Genomic DNA, 13,566 nt, shown 5'->3' with positions numbered 1-13,566 from the left:
GACCAGAATAGACTTAGCCCAAAGTAACACCTCCTGAAGTGCATATAATATGAATGTCTGCAGATCCACTCCTATTCATTTGCGTGGTTGCTAATGTAGGCATCGCCAAAGAGCTTTTCAGGTCAAAGGACAGTCTGAGTTATTCCAAAAAATAAGTAAATGCAAGAACTTTTTTGCACAAACAAGGTGCACAAAATAAATACATAATTATAACATTCGCTAGTTCAAGTTTCTGCTTAGATTTTTTTTCCAAGTAGAGGTGGACACATTGCTATATATTGCATATACAAACTGTTCTAAGAGCTGAAAGGGAAAGCTATATTCCTGTGACAAGAGTCCCTGCTACGGACCACAACAGCAGTTTGTTCCTCTAACTGGAGCTAAGGAACCAGTAGCTGGACAGATTGCCTAGATCACTTGCAATGACTGTAGAAAACCATGGCTCAGATTTCACTTTACTTATGCCCTTCAGGAATTGTTTATCTGCCTGGATATCCATATATCGCACTTATATAATTCATATCACTGCAGTACCTGTAACTTTGCAATACATGAGCAAACATTCAACTCTAATGTCTATGTACTCCTAAAGAAAAGGGAATCTGGAGCCATTTTAATAGGTTCGATGATCAATGGTGTCAGAGCAGCTAATGGGACAGAATCAATTAGGATGCACTTCCCTTGTTCCTAAAGAAAAAATACGCTATTCTGCAGTCATGAAATAGTGCTTTCTAGTTCTCATAACCTCCCTTGGAAGTTTCAGAAAAGTAACACACTACTGAAGTATCAACACACAGGATCTTTAAAGACTCATTTCTCGTTAATCTGTCTCAGCTTCAGCCTGCCAACCGAGTCAGCCCAGCTTGGGTTATATTTCACTCACTTTTCCAAAATCCACTACTGCTGAGTCCTGGATTATCCCTGTCTAAAAATTCAGTCCCCGTGTGTCTGAAGGTGAAATTTGGTTTAGCAGCGGGAAGGTGTTAACACAACCGCATTGCGGAGATTAACGTTACAGCAAATCATCAAAAGAACCAGAAATATCCAACACACTCAAGATACCTATTTTTGATGAAAGCTTCAAGAAAGTAATAAGAGAATAGGGGTTTATAGTGGGTCAGTTATTAATTTTTCTTGGAACACCAACAAGAGCTTGGCAAGAAGCAACATGTCTGCAATGTAATTTTTTATTTTTTATGTAATAAGAAGTTCCATATATCATTTAACTTTCTCTGCTCAAACTAAGTATTTATTGTTTCACTTGCTTTGAACCAGGAACTGTGATCTCATTAATAAAAGGTTAGAAACAGTGTTTAGTTTCATTGTAGTTCCCATAAGTATCCCTGTGTCAGCGCTGAGAAAGGAGTGTGTGACACCCAGCAGCAGCATTCATGATGATTCACAACTCGCGCCCCTCCCACGTCAAGAGCCTTGTAACTATCCATACACACACAAGAGTGAGAAGGAGTGAAGGGGCTCTCCTTTTTCTGTGCTTAGGTCCCAACAGGGGACACAACTGCTATCCTGGCATCTTTGAGTATTTAAGGTGCTCCTGGGTGTACTCGCTAACCTGCAAAGAGAGCGAGAGAGCTGCAGAAGGTGGCAGCACCACCCTCTTCCTGGCAAGCCTGTCCAAGAGAGTGGCCAAAAAGTTGTTGTGCCCACTGCGTGTGTCTAAAATGTGCTGGCTCTTGTGGCATGACAGCACGGCAACGTAACAGTATGATTATAGAAGGACTACCCTTACCCACATTAGCTTTAATGTGATAAAATCTAAGGTAAAAAGAGCAGTGATAACTTCTAAGGGTTTGCAACATGCGTAACTCAGCAGAGCAGGAGCTCATTTCAGACAAGAGTCTATGTCATGTCTCATGAAGTGTGGTCCCCCTTGTTCTGCTAACGCATCCCGTGCTGCTGTACCACTACAGCTCTGTCTGCTCAGCCTTCTGGCAATAGCTAGTGCTCATAAAGCATGTGTAGTCCTTCACTGCGCTAACAACAACATAAGCGGTTTTAATATATACTATTGCCCCCAGCGAGTTGGTGCGTGTGAAGTCCTACTTCACTAATGGTGATTCTGGAAGCATTTTGGGGGCGGAATCTGAAAATCTTTTAAAGAGCCAGTGGCTCCATCATCTTTCCAGTCATTTGAAACTATACCATTTAAAAATCCAGTTGTTTAAAACAAAACTACCAGAAGTATACACTAGATGTAAAATGGATACAATGCTGGGGAACGTAGTGAGCAACTAATAGAAAAGACAAGATTTAATAGGGGATTGCCAGCTATGATATCAGTTACACTAATTTTTGACCAATATGGTTAAAACAGAACAAAACGTTTGTATCTGTCAACTACAGACTGCTTAGCTCACATCGGCCACACTTAGTGAAGTTCATGCTGTAAAATTACTACCTTCCCTATGTAGTCTGTCGGATCTACGTGAGGTAGATTGGAGGGGAAAAGATCGTGCATCGACTGCTAGAGAGCAGCCCAAACAAATGGCTGCGCAAAGTGAAGTGGACTTGCTCATCCCAGCTTTCAGACACACATTTCATTGGTATCTAAACTTCATCAGTCTGTGAATACAAAGTCATTCGGTTTGAAAATTTTCCCATCTGACCTCAAAGGTTTCACACTAATACTTCTGTTACTGTAAAAAATCAAAGCAGCAAAGAAAAAAGCCCTTTTCCCTAAAGCCTCTCGCTGAGCTGTCATTGCTGCTTCAGCCACAGCAACAAAACAAACTAAGATGTGTTTGGAACCACTGACTTAAAATCTGCAGCAAGGGCACTGGAGTATGGGTGCTAGTCATGCATGTGCATAATCATGTTAAAACTGCGAACCCATGAGCCTAAGCTCAGGCTCAAATCACAGCTCTCTCAAATGACTCGGACAACACAGGGAAGAGTTTTTCCTGAGTAGCTTCAGCTTTCCTACATCACATCCTCATATGCTGTGTTGAGGGATGAAGAAGAGAAATGTGATTAAGGTATTTCAAGCCTGACATGAATATTTTTCCAGTGGAGAGGGTTTTGATAATGTAGGCTTGTGGACTGAATTTGGAATTTGCTTTGCTTCTGTAATTGGGCTTCTAATGCCAGCAGAAGAATCAAGGCCTGAGAAGCAAACGAAAAATATATTTCAAGGGAATGCACACATCTGTGGTACGGTAAAACTATTAGGCTACTGAATGCCTGTTTTGAATTACATCAAATCACCTGAAGACCATATGGCAAATGGAAATTTCTTCAGTTAACATTTGCTGCCTTGTACAGCATCGAGAAAGATATTTTTTTTTGTTATTTTAGCTAAACCTGTATATGTAAACTCACATGCTTTCGACTTTTTGTAATCAATAACTGAAGGCCAAATGCAACCTGCTACAAAGGCATAATCTGCAGAACACTGAGCTGTGCTCCCGTGGAGAACCGTGCCTGCATTTTTAAAAATGAGGCAAATAAAGGCCCGGTCACCTAAACCGAGGGTAGTACCGCTGATTCTTCTCAAATTCACTGGAGGGAACCAGGACTAAGAACCTTAAAATTAGATGCTGAATTGGGGATGCAGGTGCCTAACTTTAGGAGCCAATATCTGAAAGCATGGACCTATTTGTCCCTAAAAGGAGAAAGCATTCTAGCAAGTTTACTTTCTCTATGCACTTTCCCGCATACATCCCACACTGTACGTGGGTTGCAGATGGAGAGAGCAGACAGCAGTCCTAAGAACAGGTTTCTTGCAATGTGGCAGAAGATCTTTGATAAAATGTCAAACAAAATTTTGCCATTTTCTAAGCACATTTCCACATATACATGCAGCAATTAGCCAAATTATGGCCCAAATCAGTTGCCTAACACAGCTAGTGAGCCTTTGCCTTTGTCCTTATATTGGCAGAATGTGACTTTGGCTCTGTATTAACGTCAACACCATCTCATCAGACTTGCAGCATGGGGAGCAGTCCCACGGTCTCAGGTCGTTTCCCAGTTCCTAAGAAAATCTGAACCTTTTAGATTAGAATGTCCATCACAATAGAAACTTAATTTAAAGTTTGCATCATATCTTAAGGCCATTCTGAATATCTGTTTCTCATTGCTGAGATGTTTTGTGTCTCTCCTGGACCAGGATTTGTAATGTTCTTTCAGCTATGCTTGAAGTGGGTTTTCTGTGGTGAGTCTTGAGCGGTCTGTCTCAAGAATATTTACTCTCAATAACTGAACATGAATATGTAAGTGTTGTAGTGCACAGATCGGTGGTAAATACACATTAAAGGCAATAGGAATTGTGGAAGCATTGCTGAGTAGTGGCTACCTGGACTCAATTGTCATCATAGCGAATGTTTTCAAAAATAGCCATCTCTCACTTGCAAGATGGTTTTCCCGCTTTCTGTCTTTCTAACTTCCACAAGAGAGACAGAGCACCCATGTCTTAGAGCTAACACGTAGTTTATTATTCATACTCTTACTTCATCCCAGCGAGAAAAGAGGAACCTCTCTAGATGGAAAAGGTTGCATTATGCATTCTGTCTGATAAAACATGGGGCTTTATTATTGCGGCGTTCTGGTTTGTTAGATGTAATACAGCATATCAATGAGTTGCACTTGTCTAAAAATTGAGGACATATTTTAAAAGCAACATTATTTAAAAAAATCACTGTAATGAAAAACACATGCCAGGCTGATTTATACTTTGATATTATAGTTTATTTTTCTATCCTTGCATTAATGTGCTTACCTAAAGGATGTACAGGATAAAGGCTTTTGCTGTGCTTGAACCTGCTACGTTCTGTGAGGTGGCATGTCAGTTCCCAGAAATAAGTTATTCTGCAGCACTAACATCCATTATTTGAACCTGATACTGCAGTCGCTGTGACTATGGCTGTACTGCTACATAACACTTGTCTGGGGACTACTCTCTGCCCTTGAAGCAAAGTGGCCTGGCCTGGTCCTGTCTACACTAAGGTACCACCTGTCCTTCAGGTCTCCTTCAGGCCTGGTGTGGTACCTCTCAGGCTCTAACACACAATTATCATTATATGTCTGTGCGCAGAAAATGTTCACGAAAGCACACTGCAGCTTATGAAAACAGTGCTTTTGATGCATGAAAATAAAATTACGATTGCATGCCTTGGGTTTGATATGCTGACATGTTTGAGGGTACAAAATATGCTGGTAAAGTTTTGGAGAACTGAGAGGGGTGGAGGAAGACAGGTCTTGTCGTTCTTGCTCATACTGCCCTTTTGAGAGTGGTCCTTAATGCCTGCAGACCCCAAATCTGCATCTGACTGTCGTGGCGGAGCGTGCTGGTTGGCAGAGGACAAAATCATGGGGGCAGGCTACTGAGTAACCAAGGAGCACAGATGATCAGAGTATGAATTTCCTCCACAACTCCTGTTATTTAGCTGGGTAGATGTGCGTTAAACGCTTCCATGGCTTCCAGTGTGTACGCTTATCTGGGTACATGCATCCTCTGGTTTTCCACTTGACACCATTAACTTTGATTTAACTATTCCTGATTTCCACTGCTGACTGAAGAGTCAAAACTCCCGTTTTGCCATGCTTAACCCAGGTAATGGGAAAACCACCCCTTTTTTCAGCTCTGAGCTACGAGGCTGCGCGTGGCATTGAAGACGTGCCCAATCTGTGATCCACGACCTGGCAAGTCAGTTCATCTTACCCGCAGAACACTTCCAGGGACATATTCTCTAGAGAGCCTCCATGGCAGTCTGCCCACTGCTGTGGCCTCTGCTGGGACCCCACAACGTCCCCCACAACTGGTACGTGGGGCTGCAGAGGAGGATGGGGGGTCCATCAGCGGGCAGAGAAGCCGCCAAGGCAGAGAGAATGGGTATCGCTGAGGTGCCGCACACTCAACACACCCAACTCTAATTGCACTTCTTTGGTAAAGAGTTAAGCTTTTCCAAAATTTCACACACTATTCAGGACTGGGATTAAGAGATTAAAAGGCAAATGAACAGTTAGCAAAGAGGGGGGAAAGTCTTTGCTACTGTTACCACACAATTTCTGAGGAAAGATAGCTAAATTAAGTCTGACTTCTTGAGCAGCTCTTCACGCACACATCTGTTAATCTGCGATGAAGGAATGCATTTTGTGTGAACTCCATAGCCTTCTTTATTTTAATTATTTTTTAAAAACTTTTCTATTAATTTTTCTTTTGAATTCACAACGTGTTCCTGTTTCTTTCAGGGAACAATACGAGCACTTTGCAGTAGCCAAAAATAATACGTCTAAATACCAGTGGATTTTAACCAAGGACTGCAGAGACCCATGGATGAAGTGTCTGCCTTATATTTCAAAGTACAAAGTTCAAATTTTGTAGACACTTGTAGTTTTATTTTTACATTTTAACTGGCCAGACTCTCAAGTTGGGTAAATCAGCAGAGCTTCACTGATGTTCAGGGAACTATGCCAAGCTGCATTAGCTTAGTATCTGGCTTCACAACTTTTTTTCTCATTGTATTGAATTCAGCTTTCAGTACTCAGGCACTAATAATTTGTTTGAAGTCTGTAGCTTAAGGGTTTTTTGCTTTTATTATAAGTAAAAATACAGTCTGTGAACTTGTGAAAATGAGTAGGGTCTGTGAAGGGAAGGTTGTGGACATAAAAAGATATTAAAGATGGACTTCCCCGATTTAGACTTCGACTGAAGCTGATGGAAATGTTGACAGAGTAGAGAATGAGCAAAATGCAAGGCAGAAGAGGACGCAATGATTTCCTTCCCTCTTTTACACTCAGACAAAAGGCTCTTCAGAATTAGAAGGTGACGGCAATGTGATTTTTGCCACCAATCTTAACATCTGCATCTTTCAAGATAGGCCTGAGGCCACACCAGAGTCCAAGATCTGCCCATTCCCTAACTGTTGACACCCATGAATTGCTTTCCCTGACGATTCCTTTGCCATCCACTTCCTTGAACTTAATGATTAATTAAATACTCGTATTTAAGTGTATTTAATGTTTGCATCAAACAAGCAACCAAGTACTATGCAAGGTCCTGTGTATTCTGCAGGAGCCACTGCTGGAGCCAGGTTTGCCGGATGGATGAGCTGCAAACTTGAGCCTTGCTAGGGCTGTCCCTCAAGATTCAATAATGAACTTAACCACTGAGAACAATATTTTATCTTTTAGCTTTATTATGAACCTTTGATGAGTACATTCTCCAACTAGGAAGGCCTATAACTAAAATTGCTTGCAATGAAGAGTTAGTTAAACTAAACATCTGCCAGACACATAAAACTTAGCATCTCTGAGTGTACGTAATTATAAGGCAGAAGCTAGCACTGAATGCAGCAGAGCTCTGGTTCTGCCCTGTTAGGTAGCTAATGGCTGATCAGGGCTAAGAGGGATAAGTAGTGGAGTGAGTGGACACGACAGGTCTCCCTAGGAGTCTCCAGGAGTGTTTCTAGTTGAGTCACAGTCATCTCTGCATTTTATCCCATTATATTCAGGTGGAAATGTAATGCAAATCTGTTTGAGTAAGGATCATGGGGTTCCATAAAGACACAGAGGAGAAGGGCAGCAGTGCCCATGCCATTTGGCCAGCAAACTCACCACAGCCAGGCAAACCCACTCAGTCTCCCTGTGTCCATCTTCCTGAGAGTCCCTCCAATGGCCCTTTCAGGGAATGCTAGATTTTTGATTCAAATCTTTACAGATGGATTACTTTTGCAACATTTTTAAAACCCTTGAGAAATCTATAAAAGAAGAAATAGCTCAATTTATGCTGTATGACTAAAAGACAATTTGGAAAATGATCACAGTTCAGCAACATAAGAGGGCGGTTTCTGAGCTACATACATACAACCGTAATCAAATCTTCACATGTAAGTAAAAGGATGATCACATTTTACCTGGCCTATAAAAAGTTTGGCTTTGTGTTATGTGATTCCAACACATGTAAGGGAAGCAGAAGAGACTAAGACATGTAATAGTGGAAAATTTATACGACAGTGTGTGATATCGAAAGGAGGATTTCTTGAGCTTTTCCTCATTTTTCTTCACCATTTCTCTGGCACTGAGTTTGTGATTATGATTTTAGGATTGACATCCTATGCTTTTATTAATCATGCAAAAAATAGATCTACATCTAAAAACTAGACCTGCATCTATTATTTTTTTAGAAGATTTTCATACATATTTCCATATGTTTTTCAAATATCATTTTGACTGGTACTGCATAGAACAGTGTGATTTTTCACCTGGTTTATATTAGCTTAGCTCACATTTATCCAGCCTCATGAACAAATTCAGTTTGTTGTAGTTGGATTAAATTTAGTGAGTACATAATCAGATAGCCATGAAAGCAAGGTATTTTTAAGCCAAGAAAGACAAATTTGTCCTCATTTACCTCCTGTGGAAAGCCATTAACTGTCATGAGTAGAAGGGAGGGCAGAAATTGGCTTTGCATACTGTTGAAATCACTGCAACGCTTTGGCCAACCCTTTCCCTCAAACCGAACATGGTTAAGGACATATGAGATTACAACCAAAATTTTGACAACGGATTCACTGGCTGGCAATTTGCAAATGTACCACTTAGCCGAAGCCATTGAAAAGTCCACAAAACTCCCAGAAAGCACTATACTTCTCACTAGTTGCACAATCATTGAAGATAGGAAAGTATGAGGATATGAGAAAGTGAAGTCCATCGTGGCCCTCTCTCTGCAGCAGTTAGGCAATGACTACATGAGAAAAACCTGTAGTCAAATGCTCCGGTGCTCCAGAAGTGGTGGTGAAGTCATGGGAGGTTTGTTCCCTTCAGGATAAGTACCATCCAAGTCTCCCATACCGCAAGTAGACAAAAAAGTAGGAGGTAATAAAAGAAGAGTGGAAACACATAAAAACATACTCTAACTGCAAAAATTGTCAAAAGAAAAAGCCATTGCCTGAAGATACAATGACCACATTTCCTTCCCCTTAAGCTAGAACAGACGCAAGTGACGTCTTGGGATTTCCCACACTCAGCTCTATGAAAGTCCCTCTGTGCGAGCGCTGCTCCGTCGGTCACAACTGCTCTTTCAGGAGTGCTGCGAGAAAGGGGGAGAGCAGCTACAACCTACAGCATCATTTCTAGAGCTGCCTGGGAATTTTGTGCCACAACCTGTTGTGTTTACTGAATCATTAAAACCTATTTATGGGAAAGGCTTGAATGCAATCCCCGTTTGAAAAAGAAACCAAAAAATCCCCTCCCCGCCTTTTCAACTTGCTGAAATATCTTGCTTTAGGTTTCCAAAATAAGAGATTGACTTTGGAGGTTGTAAATAAATTTTTCAAAACTTCTATGATTCTATGATTTTGAAATCTAAGTAACTTCCTGATGAAAAAGAAGTTAAAAACATCCAGAGAAGAGGCATTATCAGAATAAAATATTTCCTTTGATCCAACAAAAGCATTTTTGATTGCTGATCTGTGAAAATTTTCAAAAATTTTATTTTTCCTCCCTTTGTAGGAGGGGAAAATATTTTGAAAGCTCAAAACTTCTGACAATCAAATAAAAATATTCCCTTACTACTTTAATCACATCCCAAAAAGTCCTGAAAAAGGCTCCGTGTAGTTGAGGATTTCTCAGTTCTCAGATTTCTAAGTACAAATAAAGGGAATACAGATGTTCTGCTGGACAGACTGTGAGGAAGTGCCTTTACTGGGAGACAGAGGGGGCTGCAATCCCTTCTTCAGACACCTATCACACCAGGAGCTTCGTCCGACATGACTGAGACCATCCAAGCAAAGCTCTCCCTTGTTTCACCTCCGCGTTCACACAGTGAACCCAACATTTAACCCTGAAATATTAGCAATTTCCCAATACTGAGACATGGCAAAGGCCAGGATGTCCACATGCTCTGCCTCATATGGGTGGCCACCCAATGGCCACCCATTGTGCTGGCAATGCCACTGTCCAAAGTTTGCAGATATTTCTCTCAGCTTTTAAGCTGGAAGGCTTGGTTTGGTCTTCGGTGTGTTATGTTGGAAAACTGACTTTTGTTTTGCTCAGAAATACTATGTATTCCATTATGTCGTGGTATTTGTAGTATGTCATGAACTTCAACAAGACAGATGGAACACAGTCAGCCAGATTTCACAACTGTTTCTTGGGTTTATGTTTGTTTATTTTTTAATCTCTTTTGTGTCTGAAATCTGCCCTCAACAAAACAAAGCACTTTTATCAAGCCAAGCCTTAAAAAAACCAACACTGGTACAGAAATATTCTTATGCTATTGGTGATTAATATGTATACAGTGTTAGTTTAGTGCCATCAAGTGACCAAAAATGTGAAACAGCACTTCTGTTTTGGGTTGGGTTTTTTTCAGTATTTTTATTTTAATCTAAGGAAAGCTGAACTGTTATCCTTTTGATATAAGTACAGGGAAATGGCTTCACAGGCTTTTGGTGGTCTACTTCTAGGGCATTTCCAACAAGAATCAAAAAGTTAGCTTCAAAATTTCCTGCATGCATTGATAAATCAAGGCCACCTCTCTTTTCCGAGTTTATAAGGTTTGAAGAACTTCACTCATCTCTGGCTGAAATCTTTGCTATGTAGCATTCAATAGGAGATCTCACATAGGTGAAAATTCGTAACAATTTTTATTGTGTGGTGCTATCCCAAGACTCTGATAGAGGTTTTTTTAATGAAGGACATCATAAACTGGGTGTATAAATCCTTATTTTGTTTTGTGAAATACAGAAGATAGCTCTGTCAGAAACAAGCATCCTAAATGTACTGAAATGGACACATCAAGGAAAACATTTAGGTTTTAGTATGTCCACTTATTATATGATCAAACATTACATAAACAAACATAGGTAATGTAAATGTCTAAGAAAACATTTCTACATATTATTTTTCCAGACTTTATCAATCTAAAATATATGTAAATTAATTTCAAGACACTCATTAATGTAGTAGCTAAATACAAATTAAGTTTCTGATTTTTTAGGGTGGAACCAATCTCAGAAGTGCCATTCTCTGAGGTGGAGTGAGTGTATTTCCTCATGAGTCTGTCGTACTGATTTTCCGCCAGCACACAGAACTGTATATCAGCTGCCAGGTAAACGTAAGCCCTAGAGCTGGCAGAAACGCAATGCAAACACAGCAGAACACACTTGAGAGCGAAAGGAGAAGTTGGCAGAGCTGATCATCCACGTACAGGACACCATATACAAGCATTTTTTAAATCCCAGGTCATGCCTTGGTGAGTAATAAGCAAGCCTCAAGAATACTGGTCTGACAGGGCTTGCTGTGGTCGAGAGCAGAGTAGAGTATCACTACAAATCACATTTGTTACCTGGTAGTCCCAAAAGCAGAAATAATATCATTGGTGATTTTGTAAAAGTCTTTTCTTGATAGTTCACCACATCTCTCACTTTATAAGTTAATTCCTATATTGTGTGCAGACAGTTAGCACTTGTGGTTATAGCTTATGATGAAATATAGGGAAGAACAAACCTTGGCGGTGTTGCTATTTCACAAGAGCCTGTGGTTTACAGTTGCATCTATTTTATGAAAAGCTGGCAAGAATTGAAAGTTCTGCACATACCTTTGAAAGTGGTTTCATGTGTTGGCTGGGAGTGTCCTAAGTGCACTGGGAGCTGTGTAATCTGTATTCATATATTTAGACACTATCTATATTTTAAATGCATATTTAAATGTGATAACTTCCTGTCTTTTCATCATACTTCCTCCTGCCTTGTATCTCACTTTCCTATGAAGTTATAAAAATTTATAATTTAAAAACTATTTGCTTCTTAATAAAGTTTCTAAATCTCTCTAGAAAAAGGTTGTGGAGAAAAGAGCTGTTACATATTTTGAGATATGGGACAGTGACAAGAGCACAGCAAGTGGCAGAGATCAGCCAGAGAAACCTCTGTACCAATTGCAAAGAGATAGGCATTTTTGAAGAGAAAATTCACTTAAACATCACCCCCAAATTACAAGGTTTAAAATTCTGGAAGGGTGTGGATACTGCTCTAGTGATCGACTGAGAAGCAATGGTCAGAGTAGAGGAAAACTTGAACGTCAACCAAATGCTGTCAGTAATTTATAGGTAGAATTTTACCTTCTCCATCATGTTTCTTTTTGCTAATGGCATCTGCTTATGGTCTCATAACTTAATTTAGACTTTTGGGGTCTTGCTGGTTTCCTTGACTTTCTTGTGGTCCAGTTGTCATCAGCAACGGTTGATGATGATGTAGCTTTATTGTTGTAATTGACTTAGCGTCATGGACCACAATATCCTGCCACATATTATACAAACACAACAAAAAGATGCTCTCTTTCCCAAAGAATTTACTGTTTATGCACATAAAGATGTACAGGCAGGAATCCTTACAGGCATGAAAATAACCAGAGTCAAAAGCATCCAACTCACAGGCACAACTGGCTAGAAGAATGCATCCCACTTGTTGGACGCTGATCCATGTAGTGATGATAAATCATACTCTTGGCTTTTTTTTCTTGTGTTCACTTCCTCCCAAACCACCACGGTTCATTGATTAAGTTATCAACCTTTAATGCCTGACCATTAGAGATGCTGAGCACACAGGATCCTTTAAAGCAATGGATTTCAGGTTCAAAACCACAGAAGAGGAGTAGGTGCCTTTTGCTTTGGACTTTTAAAAATTCTTAGTTACCTAAAGTTTGCCATTGCAGCATATGAACTCTTTAATCTTTACCACCCAAGAATGACAAGGCAAATACTACTTCAGTGTCTAAACCATCTTTCCAACATCCTTTTGAAAGAAGTGATCAGGTACCTTGAAGTTGAACAGCTTCTTCCATTAATGGTCTTTTCTTTTAGGAATTTAAAAAAAATGTTTAAATATTGGAAGACATATCATGAGGAGCTATTCAATTTATTTTCCGCATATTGCTGAGTGATGTAGTCCTAAGTAGTTTCTCACACCCTATTCTGTTCCAATTCTTTGAACAGAAGGCTACTGAAGTCAGGCTATTATAATAAGGCAGCAATATCAAATACTGATTTTTTCTCTTTCATATCATACCAAGTAGGAACTCTATATGTGATACTGTAAAAATTACCATATGCTTATGAATACTGAGTAGAAGCACTAGCTTACTTTTCAAAATTTTTCAGAGCACACAAGAACCTAGAATTTCACCCCTGCTCCTGAATAAAAGCAGTCCTCTTAAAATACAAAAGACTGCTTTTCCTTTCTCCTTCTAATGAGTCAGCTGATAGTAGGTACGTTTCCACCACAATTAAAAGCACAGCTTACAAAGCAGCTATAAGAGCAGTGTGCTTTATGTCCAGTGAGCTTTCCCTCCACAATGCTGCCTGGTGGACAGCCTGTCCAGGAATGCCTGATCGTTGTGACTAATGAGATCAGCATGGCCACAGAGACCTTGACCTGCATAAAGCATGCTAGAAGTTACTCCTACATGTGTGTGATATGGCAATAGGCGAGTTTAATCTTTGGGGCAATTTTGGGGTTGCTGTTAATAAATGATGTAACATAATCCTTGACTTTTCTTTGAAAAGCACCTCCTGACACATGGCTCATTTTACCCAGTTACTTTAAAATTGAATTTCTA

The 13,566-nt window shown here is 40.0% G+C and overlaps 1 long non-coding RNA gene across 4 annotated transcripts in view; it reads right to left on the bottom strand.

Annotated features, from left to right (window-relative positions):
- LOC134512007 (uncharacterized) overlaps positions 1 to 13,566 on the bottom strand; it is a 61,681-nt gene that overhangs the window by 40,068 nt on the left and 8,047 nt on the right. The window lies entirely within an intron of this gene.

Source organism: Chroicocephalus ridibundus, chromosome 2 (genome assembly GCF_963924245.1).
Source record: "Chroicocephalus ridibundus chromosome 2, bChrRid1.1, whole genome shotgun sequence".
Classification (NCBI taxonomy): Eukaryota; Metazoa; Chordata; class Aves; order Charadriiformes; family Laridae; genus Chroicocephalus; species Chroicocephalus ridibundus.
The sequence above is the reverse complement of the archived record's forward strand: the minus strand, read 5'-3'. Positions and strand labels throughout refer to the sequence as shown.